Consider the following 12,954-nt stretch of genomic DNA (forward strand, 5'->3'; position numbering starts at 1 on the left):
CTTTTCCTCTGAATTTCAGCATAACCTGTGGCCTCCTTGAGCACCCAGCTGGATGAGGGACAAGCATCCCCAACTGAAAATGTTCAAACCCCCAAATCCTGCTGTCTCTCCATCTTCCACCCTCAACATAACTGCAGGCTGGTGCTTTCAGGCTCCATCACATCATAGTGACCCCTGCACACCTCTGTTTGCTCAGCCTCATATCCTGACTGTTCATTCCTATTCTCCCGTGCGCCCCCCATCAGCAGATCCCACTGGGCCGACCCTTCAACCGTCTGCAGTTATGTGCTTATGTCTGAGCTCCATCCCTACCACATCTTCTCCATGGGCCACGGGAATAGCTGTCTTCCTGGTGGCCCTGCAGTCAAATTTAAGTGAGCAAGGTGACCACTTCCTTCAGGCCTACCTCTTATTTCTTTTGAGTCATGCTTTTGCATTATTACGGATACACAGTCACTAAAAGGCAATGAAATAGTAAACTACCCAGGGTAATACCTTGAAGCATTGCATTTATATCTAAATCTGACATTTTAAATTTCGTTGAATTCCTTATCGTAGAAATCTAAGATTTATAGAGTAAGAAACAAAATATTTTTTAAAACAGTCTCAATGGAATTGAGAGTAGATGCTTCATAAATATCAAGCGATATCATCCTCTTATTTTCTGTTCTTTGCCAGGCAAGTATTAGCCAAAAAGATGAAACAGAACTGCAAATAATGACACAGGGAACTTTCTGAAGAAACACAGAACTATGCTATGTTAGTGAGACAGGGAGATTGAAGGACTCCATAAAAATCTGTTTTTTGCTCATTTTCTGGCTTCTATTCTTCCTAGGACCTGCACCCCACCTTATACATGCCATGCAGGATGTCCTCCTTGTAAGGGACAAGGAATTAATGATTTCTTTGGACTTATCTAGCACAACATATAAAATCTAAGGAGTGACCGGGCAAGAAAGACCAGATGAGGTCATCCTGTGTATCTACCCGACCACCCCACTAGACATCTCAACCCCAAGACCCTTGGATCCAAGGAATGTGACTTATGGAGGACACCTGGGCACCTGTTCTTGCTCTGACCCATTCCTGAATACCCTAGAGGACACGACAAGCACACTAGACCCTGAATAAAGATGAGACTCTTTCTCCTTTCCTTTTTGTGTCTTCCAGACAGTCTGGACCTGCACTCTCTCTGTATCTTCAATAAACTCTGCTCTCACCTCCTGCTGGCTCGCATTTGTTTTCCATCCTGCGCACAGCCAGGGGCCCTGTTGGTTGGTCCCGTGGGAGCCCCTCTGGGTCCTCGGTCCTGGCCTACCTATGTCATTAAGAGACTGCCTGTTAGCACTGAAAAGCTCATACTACACTTTTTTTTTTTCTGTTTTTCTCTTTCAGTCATTTTTCCCTGTCATACTGTTATAGATATTACCAATTTCTTTTTGTTTGTTCGCTGGCATGTGGTAGTGGTTATTTTCTGAAAGATGGCTGATGGTCTTGTATTTTCATAAGAGCCAAAAAAACTGGATTCTGGAGCACGATAGCTCTGTGTAAATAATGCTAAGTCCAGATTAATGTTAACCTTTCTTCTAATGGATTGGATCTACTCTAATACCTGTTACTGTTGCTGTGGGATGAGAACACTGTGAACGCTGTGCCATCTTACGTATTTAAGTCATTATGTTGTTATGTTCCTAAAATAATGCGAGAGAAATTCCTAGAGGATTTTCAATTTTTCATCCACATTAATTACTTTCAATTCCTGAGATACCTTGAAATACTTCTTTCCGTTTTCTTTGGCCATTTAAATACTTCTGGTTTTTAAGAGATGGGAGGGGCAGGAATGGGCCTACTTCATTCTCACATGGGGTTGCACCCATATGGAAACTCGACTCAGGCCCAGGATTTGGAAGGAAATCCTTTTTTGATTGTTTTATTTCTTTCACTCTTTTAGCCAATCCTCTGTGGTTGTTTGAGGATCTGTGGCCAACGGTGTAGTAAGTAGTGAGGATTCATTATTTCTCAGTCAACCAAGGGAGGGGGAATGGTGCTATCTGGATTAGAGCTCTGAAATCTATCCACTACATGTGTTAGCACTTGTGTAAACACTGTGTGTCTCTACTTGTCGATATTGAAGGAGAGAAATTATTTCAAGTTTTAAAATTTATTTTAGAGAGAGACTACGAGTGGGGCAAGTGTGGAGGGAGAGGGAGACATGGAATCTCAAGCAGACTCCCCGCTGAGCACAGAGCCCCACGCAGGGCTTGATCTCAGGACCCAGATATCTTGACCTTAGCCGAAATCAGGAGTCGAGCACTCAACTGATGAGCCACCCAGGTGGCCCCAGAAGAGAAACTGTTTAAAGGAAGAAATAACACATAAGGGCAATAACTAGAAAAATCAGAAAAAAAAAGCAATGATTCTTTGAGTATCTAGATTTGATCATGTGAATATTTCTGACCTAAAATACATTTCTAAAAGCATTTTATAGCTTTTTTCCCAGGGTTGCCTGGATGGCTCAGGTGGTGATGTGTCTGCCTTCGGCTGAGGTCATGATCTCAGGGTCCTGGGATGGAGCCCCATGTTGGGGTCCCTGATCAGTGGAGAGTCTGCTTCTCCCTCTCCCTCTGCCCTTCCCCTGCTACTTATGTGCTCTCTATCTCTTAAATAAAATATTTAAAGGATAAAAACAATAAAAATATATAGTTTTTTTTTCTACATATGAGTCTAGCCAGTCATCTCTAAAAGATGGGAAGAAATTCAAATATGATCAAATCCTTGAGTTAGAATTTATTGACTCTTTACTGTGTGTCAGAAACAATATTTTCATCCTTATCTTATTTATTTTTTTAAATATTTATTTTTATTTATTTATGACAGACATAGAGAGAGAGGGAGAGAGAGAGAGAGAGGCAGAGACACAGGCAGAGGGAGAAGCAGGCTCCACGCAGGGAACCCGACGCGGAACTCGATCCCGGGACTCCAGGATCTGCCCTGGGCCAAAGGCAGGTGTGAAACCACTGAGCCACCCAGCGATCCCCTCGTTGTCTCATTTAAACCTCACAGTAACCATATAATAAATGGGAAACACAAAGGACTTCAATTAGAGGAGTCTTTCTGTCACCACTCCAGTTACACTTCTCTATAATTTACTTAATTGAAAGATACATTTTTTAAAAAATTTGGAGATTATAGTAACTTTCATCTTAAAAAAGGGAGAGAGCAGTGTGAATGTCTTCCATAAGAGAAGAGAAAGGCATTTATCATCCTTTATGCAAATATAATTTCAATGCCTTTATTTCTGATCAGTCAAGTCCAATCTGAGCCCGCTGTGCAAGGTCTGCAAAAGTATGGGAGCAGGGGTCTTCTGGGGGCTTCCTGGGTGGGCTCCGGAGCCAGCCACCTGGGCTGCAGCCCTGGCTATACCCTCTCCTCCTAGGCAAGGTGTCTCAGCACAACATGAAGCTAAAAACAGTATCAATAATGGTTATTAATCATCTGCACTGTGTTTATAAGCACTGGGGCTTCCACACACACAAAATTCTGTGAGCAACACAGACGAGAAATTCTCCCTTTGTGCAACTCACACCATAGTAGGGGGAGACAGAGACAAAGCAAAATAATTCATGAAACTAGAGCTTTCAGGTCTCTATAAGTGCTACTAATATCTAAAATAATCAGGGAGGACACTCAGGGAGGGACAGGGAGGGCTTGCAGTCCTATGTCGGTTGTCAGAAAGCTATCAGGAAAATGTGAAAATTTGCAAACATTTGTGGAGGGCGAGAGAGAGCAAGTCATGTGGGGAAGGGCATTTTGGGAGAGGGCACAGGGAAAGAACAGCTGGCTCCTGTTTTCTTTGGCCTCCAGTAAACAAGCTGAGGTTAAACACCTCAGGTTAAATAACTGAACGATGCTCACGTTGCACAGCTAGCAAGTGATGGAATTCAGTCACTGGTCTGGTGATAGAGGTTGAACAACACAATGAGCTACGATACAGCTAATTGTCCTTTATTTTTTGCTTGCAGGTCAAAGAATATCTTTACTTTTATTTTTTTTTCTTTGATTTTATTTAAATTCAATTTGCCAACATAGAGTCTCTTTGAAGATCAAGGCCACCACTATTTCTAGTCTGCTCAACCAGATAACTTCGCTGCGTATAACTCAGGTCTCCCATTTGTCAGAAGTACCAATAGGGACACAAAGGTATTTATCTCAATAAGCGCGGTGCTTAGACACTGGAAAAAAAGGAATTTGGAAAAAGAAAACAAATCTTCTCTAAACTAATATTCCATTCGTGTTAAAGATGAATACAGCCATCAAATACCATCTGGTAGAGTGCACTTTATGCACACAGAATGATTCTGCACATTTCACAGGACATTAAGACAAAGTACCTGCCCCGAGGGATTCTAAAATAGATAAAAATCAACAGACTTAGATGATCTTTTCTTTTTCTCACTTAGGCAAACGAGTTCTGATTTATGTCATTAAACTACTTGACAGCAAGAACTGAGGTTTTCAGTTCAATACAGCAGTTTTTCCAAAAAATGTGTATGTGGGCACTCCTGGTGTGAAACTGCTGGCCCTTTGACAAAATCTTAATGTTTATCAATCTCTTTTGATGAATAATTCAGGCTTTTCTTTTTTTTTTTTTTTTTCAGGCTTTTCATGTCAAGAAGCGCTGTTTTGTCATTTACGATCCTGATATAAAATTTCCTTTTTTGAAATAAGTTCATTGACGTAAAAATGTCAGAGTATTCAATTTTCTAAAAAAAAAAAATAGTTTGATAAATAATATGCAGCGTAAAATAGCTAAACCTTGGAAATACAGCTAACGTAGAATGCTCCGGTGATTCACGAGCGCAACTTAAGACATTCCATCCTGTCCAGCCATTAACTGTATTTCTCACTGCCCTCATTCTCTCTTGAAACCATTTTGAACACGTTTCCAATTCTCCCAGGACTACTGTACTGAAACTGCTCCTTTAAATATCCCTAATAAATTCCATATTAGTAAAACCACTGATCAATTCACAGTTATTCTGTTGCTTGGTTTTGTTTGCTTGTTTTTAACATGATCTCTCAGTGGCATTAGACATAAGTGATCTCTCCCTTCCCTTTAATACACTTTTTTCCCCTAAGGCAACTTCAAGACCTGTCCTCTTTTGGGTCACCATTCCTGATCCTTCTCATTTCCTTGGCACCTTAAAATCAGTCTTTGGATGTCTTCTACATTAGCCCCCTTAAGAAGTTCATCCAACTTCAATATTCTAAGTAGAGCATAAATGCTCAAGACCCCGAATGTATATTTCTAGCCCAAATTTCTTCCCCCTACTCAGTAGCTTTAATTAGATGTCACAAGACATTTCAAGTTTAATATGTCTGAAATTGAATTATTCTTCCTCTGACATCCTTTTCATTCTGGCTAATGGAAATTCAATCCTGCCAGTGGCTCGGGCTTATCTCAGTAGCCACTCTTCACTTGTCTTCTGTCCCAAATCTAATCACCAACAAATCTTCTAGTGTCTACCCACGAAATATAACAAGGTGGAAACCTCTCTCATCATTTCCAGGAATACCACTCCAGGCTCATCTGGACTACTGATATAGCACCCTAACTAATTTGCTCAATTTCTCACATCCTCAAAAGAGAATCCATATGATCCTTTTAAATATTGTTTATTCGTGACACTGCTCTATGCAAATTCTTCCATTACTACACGATTTCACTGAGAGTAGATATCTCCACACATCTCTGGTTCCTGGGTGCCTTCATTTCTACAGATTTCCTCTTTTCTTACTCTGTTCCTGTTGCACTAGTGCTTCATTGTTCCCGAAACACACCAGTCAGGCCTCAACTTCAGAACACCAGATACCCACAGCGCTCATCTTCTCACCTTCTTTATTTTATTTATTTTTTTTTGCTAGTGTCACCTTAGCAAAATCATCACTGATCAAATTGTCATCCTCCATACATTCCTCTCCATTTTTCCTCATGTACATTTCCACATAGCATTTATTACCTCCTAAAATTTTATATAACTCACATATATTTTGTTAATTGTTCTTTTTCTTACTAGAATGTAAGAAAGATTGCTTGTCTGCTTTGTTACTTGTGTGCTTTAGTATTTACAGTTTGTGTTTGCCTTTGCATTTCCTGTGGCTGAGAGGGTAAGTTTAGTGAAAGGAATATAGGGATCCAGTTTTGTTTTGTACTTCAATCAACTATATTAAAAGACAAAAAAACAAAAGTACTTTGATTTTCATCTTACATACTCCACATTTGTCTTTCTCAGTGTCTTTCAGACTTAGAAAAGAGCTTGTGACAGAACACTGGTGCTCTTTTACTACTGCCTATTGGTGGCTACTATTAACTTCCAAGGATAATCTAATTATTGTAGAAAGATAGTTGGTTACTGTCAATTCTCAACACTCAAGATTTGGTAATAAACTGAATAGATATAATTCAGAAACAATATTTTTGATGCCAATATAGCTAAACAAAATGATTCTTGTTCAGTTTTAAATAAATTGAAGTGTGTGTGTGTATGTGTGTGTGTGTGTGTGTGTGTGTGTGTGTGTTTTCAGGCCTATGGATATTTGAAGACCTACAAAACCCCTACTTAAACTGTTGCATATTAGTTCAAGGGTTTCTCAAGCCCTCCCTCACAGTCTATGTACTAGTTCCCAGACTTGAGCACATTAAAACTAGATTTTCAAAATAGTGGAGTTAATAGAGCCAGACCAACTGAATGGAGTAAGTATGCAGCTAATGGTCTGACGGTACTGAGGGAAAAAGACAGAAAAATCTACTTTTAAAAAAGAACATAGGGATCAATAAACAGGGATCCATTAAGCCTCATATACCACAATACGATCTGTTGGTATAAATATAGAATCTAATTTAGAAACTAATAGTCACATTATCCTGTGCTCAGGAAGCCAAAAGATGTATTAGGAAACCATTATAAATAATATATTTAAAGTCAAGAATCAGGAATGATGTGTCATGTATGACAGTCCATCCTTACCTTTGAGAAAATTCTGATCCTTTATGATATTAATACTGAGAAAGAAATAATGTTCAGCATATATTGTTTTAAGCCTATACTTATTAAAAAAAGACCCCAGAACTAGTAAGATTGAGGGCATAGTCCTAATTATCTGACTTTTAACTATCTGAACTAGACTCTGTCACTGAACCTATACTCCTAAACATAACATGGGTGAATAACACTTGAAAAGTATAGTCTATATAGTTGATGTAGAACCAGATGGAGCAAAAGATATTTAGAAAGCTCTAGAATTCTACTCAAATAAAAAGTATTGTCTAAGGAATTGATTTAATTTGGTAGCTAAAAATCTTAAGCTTTAAAGCAAAATATAAAAGGTGAAATCTGCCACTTATTAGCTATGCAAATGATTAAACCTGTTTGTGTCTCAGTGACTCCATGTAGGATACTGAAATAGAAAGGCATCTAATTCAAGGTTGTCATGTTGATTCAACTTCAACACTACTAAAATAGTTCATATCTAGGATGCAGCTTAGTGCACAGCATACACTTAATAAATACAATTGGTATTAATATCAAGATGAAAATTGCATCATGCAGTTTTTAAAAAATCTGTAAAGTGTTTTTTGTTCAAATTTTTAAAATTTATTTTGAATTTTTTTTTTTGAAAGGGAGGTGGGGGACAGAGGGAAAGATCTCAACCAGACTTCCTGCTGAGCATGGAGCCCCATGTGGGGCTCTGTCTCATGCTGTGAGATCATGACCTGAGCTGACACCAAGATTCAGACCCTCAACCAACTGAGCCACTCAGGCACCCTGTATAGTGTTTTTAAAGGTCAGTCATCAGTAGAACTCACTCCATGGAAGACTTGATAAAGTAACATATAGACATGTTACCAAACTCAGCAAGACATAACATTTAAAATGTAAACATAAAACATGACATTTCTCCCTGGTCACTTATGTATTGGCATGTTTAATCATAAGGCATCAGAAAGTGTGATATTGATTAGTTAGTAAGTTAATCCTGAAAGAGGAGGGATGGGCTTAGTAGGGGTGGGACATAAAGAAATGATAGGGAAAAAAAAGTCTCTCAACATTTGGAGACAGAAAGGACAAATTCAGTTAAATCCTTAATTCAGAACAAATAATACCCAATATGAATTATTATAAGTCAATAAACAGGACTAACATGTCAGGAAAACTTTCTTAAAACATATTTTGCAGTTGTACTTGCTTTTTAAACTGAACAAGAATAGAGCACATGAGGGGAATACTTCAGGGTTGGTCGACTTAAGAGCTCTGTAGACCCTCTCCCATGAAAACAACCATGACTAGTAAAAAACAGTTTAAAAAATTAAAGTCTGTAGAAGTCGTTCTAAGACCATACAGCAACAGGAGAAACATTTATTTAAAAAAAATCTACAAAATCTCAGTAAGAACAGCAAGAGTCTGTGGCATTTGAACAATAAGGTGTTTCCCCTCCAACTCTCAGCCAGCACAGCATGAGAAAAGCTCTACTTGTAACAGGTGTAGGCAGAATCATTGCCTCTTGCTCCCCTACAGCTCCAGTGTGAGACTATGGTACTTGCCCTGGAGGGACAGGCCAACAGCAAACATTTCTTATCCTCTGCCTGTCAATTCATGTTGCAGAAACCCACTGTCTGCCATCTGCTAATCCCTTCTCTGTCCATAATGGAATAAAATTAGAAACAAACAACATAAAGTCTCAAAATTCACAGCTATACAGAAATTAAGCATTGCACTCAGAAGCGGAGACAATAATATAAAGCAAATTAGAAAAAGCTTCAAAATGAATGAAAATTATTTTAAAAATCCACACAAAAATTTATGTAATAGTGCAAGGCAGCTCTTGGAGAAAAATGTATAGCTGTAAGCATCTGTATCTACAAAACAGGAGGTTTTCAGGTCAATAACTTTTCAACTAAGACAATAGAAAAAAAGATGAGTAAAATAAACTTAAAACAAGAAGAGGGGGATCCCTGGGTGGCGCAGCGGTTTGGCGCCTGCCTTTGGCCCAGGGCGCGATCCTGGAGACCCGGGATCGAATCCCACATCGGGCTCCCGGTGCATGGAGCCTGCTTCTCCCTCTGCCTGTGTCTCTGCCTCTCTCTCTCTGTGAGACTATCATAAATAAATAAAAAAAAAAATTAAAAAAAAAAAAAAAAAAAAAAAAAACAAGAAGAGGGAAATAAATAAAAATTAAAGTGTAGATTAATGAAATAAAAAGAAACAATAGAGCAAAAATCAGTTAAACCAAAAGTTTATATTTTGAAGAGATCAATAAAACTGACAAACTTCTAGTCAGACAGATAAAGAAAAAAGGAGAAGTTTCCAATTACTAACATTAGAAACAAAAGAGGAGCTATCACTACTGGCCTCATAGCAATAGAGAAGATTTTAGGGAAATATGATGAAGAACTGTATCCCACCATATCAAATAACCTAGATGAAATGAACAAATCCCTAGCAGTGCACAAACTACCAAAACTGACTAAAGACAATAGAGAAAATCTGGGTACATGTATAATAAGTAAAAAGATGAAGTTAGTAATCTCAAAAACAAAATTAAAAAACTACATTAAAGGGATGCCTGGGTGGCTCAGCAGTTGAGCATCTGCCTTTGGCTCAGGGCATAGTCCTGGAGTCCCAGGATCGAGTCCCACATTGGGCTTCTTGCATGGAGCCTGCTTCTCCTTCTCCCTGTGTCTCTGCCTCTCTCTTTGTGTCTCTCATGAATAAATGAATAAAGTATTTTTTTAAAAGGCCCAAATAGCTTTACTAGTAAATTTTAGCAAACATTTAAATAATTGACACCATTTTCACAATCTCTTCTAAAATACAAAAGAGGAAACGCTTCCTAATTATACGAGGCTTATATTACCCTCAAACCAAAACCAGACAGAGGAACCCCAAGAAAAGAATGCTGTAGGTCAATCTATTCAATGAACATAGAAGTAAAAATCCTTAACAAAGTACTAGCAATTCAAATTCAGCAATATATAGAAACAATTCTACATAATGACCTAATGTGATTTGTCACAGGTATGCAAAGTTATTTCAACATAAGAAACTTCAATTAATGTAATAAACAGATTTTTTTAAACAAAGGGAAAAAAAGGATCATTTAAGAAAAATCAGGAAAAGCATTTGAAAAAATCCAATACTACTTTGTGATAAAAATGCTTAATGAAGTAGGAATTTAAAGGAACTTCCTCAACTTGACAAGGGACAACTACACAAAACTCCCAACTAGCATCGTAGTGAAGTTGAAAGACTAACAGCTTCTCTAGTAGGGTCAGGAATAAGACAGAGATTTATCCTTAAAACTATTACAACATTCTACTGAAAGGTTTAGCAGAGTAATTAGGCAAGAAAAAGACATAAAAGTCATCTTGGAAAGGAAGAAGTAAAATTATCTCCATTTGCGGATGACATTATCTTTTAAATAGAAAATCTAAAGAACCCACTCAAAAACTATTAGACTAATAAATGAGTTCAGAAAGGATGCAGGATACAAGACCAATATAAAAATATCCATAGTATTACAATATATTCATGATGATCAATCAAAAATAAAATTAAGGAGGATAATTCCACTTCATACAGTTAAAAAATAAAATTCTTAGGAGTAAATTCAATGAGAGAAGTAGAAACATTGCAATCTGAAAATTACAAAACATTGTTAGAACTGCCTGATGTGGGGAGTCAGAGCCTGAGTGGGTGTTGGCGTCCTATCATGGAGCATCCCTATCCACGTGAGGCAAAGGGGGTTTCTCAGGATGCCTGGAATGGGATGGTAGAGCCCAGGGGAGGAAGCCGGGCTTCTGTGAGAGAGAGTGGTGGCCTGGGGTGGTTGCAAGGTCCAAAGAGGTTTTGCACGATCTGTGTGGGGTGCTGAGCTACAGGTCATGAGGCCATCTACACGGGAAGGGTGCTAGTAGGACATCAGTGTGCCGGGGACTCTAACGGCACAAGTGGAATGAAGAAGGCAACCATTTAGTGTATGGTGGTAGCAGCTGGTCCTGAGATGTGCTGAAGTCTGGGCTCAATACGGAGGGTGTTTCCATGGCCCTGTACAGCATGCCAGAGTCCACATGGGGTGGGGAGTGCATCTGTGCTGGGAGAAGAGGAGGGACAGGCAGGCATTTGGCACGAGAACATGGGTAGCCTGAAGAGGACATCAGCATGGGAGTCAACAGGAGACTGGTTACCTTCAGTAAGGAAATATACTAAGTGATGGGCACTGAGGGGGGCATTGGACAGGATGAGCACTGAGTGTTATACTATATGTTGGCAAATCAAACTTCAATAAAATTATATATATATATATATAATTTATATATATCCTTAGTATATATCCTTAGTATATTTCCTTTATATATATATAAAGGAAATATACTAAGGATAAAAGAGCCAGTTTTCTCATTGTGACATACTAGTGAACTAATACATACATACATATATATATATATATATATACACATATATATTTCATAATATATACAAATGTATAATATGATATTGCATATAATAGGTACATGTTGGTATAGAGATGTATATGTAGGCATAAAATTAATATAAATGCAAATGAACATGCATGTATATATCATGCACATGTATGTGGCATGTGTAGAGACACGTGTGTCTGTTTGAGTACATGCAGGTGTACTCATACATCTATGCCCGTATATTGCCTAACTTTGGCCATTGAGAAGGCCTGGAAGCAGAGATAGCCAATAATCATGAACATTCTGTGCCCTCAGGTCTTGGTTCCTAAATGCCATCTGCCCCACTTAAAGAAACCAGAGCTTTTTAGAAAAACGGTTAGATCTGGAACAGGAATAAGAGAAGAATAAAGTGGATCTGGAACATGTTGCTGTGCTGGAAAATAGCTCGGGGCTCAAAATGTGACAGGGCCATGTGACAAGGACTTGTAAAGGACAGGCTGGCTCATCAAGACGAGTTCTGGGACAATTTGAGCATAAGGATATATAATGATTGTAATGGACAACAATCAACTGAAGAAGATAAATTTTTGAATTCATATTTGGTATTGATAAATAAGAATAAATACACAGGGGAGCAGAGATAGCTTTTCTTTTAGTTGAATGCCAACTAATCAATGTCAAAGAGGTGACAGCATCAGAAAATCATCATTTGGCAGCAATCATAATAATAATTCAGCCAAAGAACCTCAATAGATATTAAAAAAATAATGAGGGGAAATAAATAAGGGAAGGACATTTGCATAATCTCAAATCATCCACACACTTGAAGGCTGGGGCAATTTAGAACAGGTTACGCACCTTGTCACTGGAATGGGACCCAGGTAAACCATCTGTCATCTGATAGGAGGCAATGAGATTAACACAGCATCACCTCAGGGATACTCTTGCCGAAATATCAGGACTTAACCAGTCACGGAGAGACACCAACGAACCCAAATTGAAGGAAAATGTACAAAATAAGCAACCTGCAATCTTCAACAGCATGAAGGGAGAATTGCTGCAGATTGAGGAGAGAAACATGCTATCCTGCTTTGGGTCATTTTGCCAAAAAGGACGTTGCAAGCATAACCGGCAAAAATTGACTGGAGTCACAGGTCCAGACGGTAGTAATGCACCAAAGTCATGGCCTGATTTCGACAATGGGGTGGAGGTTACATAGGAGACCGCGCTATTCATAGGGATTGGAGATCATACTTGGTGAATGCCCAGCATGCTGGTAACTTATTCTCAAACATCCTTGTTCAATTCTCATATTTTTTTTCTGTCAAGTCTTATAGCATTTCAAAAGCAAAATGAACATGAAACAAATATGTGTGCATGATGACAATGGTGAAATCACCTGTATGTGTATCACATATGTCCTTTACAACACACACACTCACATGATTTACACAATTGTGTGTGGCCAGGAT

At 38.6% G+C, this 12,954-nt stretch overlaps 1 protein-coding gene across 1 annotated transcript in view; it reads right to left on the bottom strand.

The window, feature by feature from the left end:
* The window catches only part of PCDH15 (protocadherin related 15), an 876,905-nt gene that overhangs the window by 265,785 nt on the left and 598,166 nt on the right, over nucleotides 1-12,954 (bottom strand). The window lies entirely within an intron of this gene.

Source organism: Canis lupus, chromosome 27 (genome assembly GCF_048164855.1).
Source record: "Canis lupus baileyi chromosome 27, mCanLup2.hap1, whole genome shotgun sequence".
NCBI lineage: Eukaryota > Metazoa > Chordata > Mammalia > Carnivora > Canidae > Canis > Canis lupus.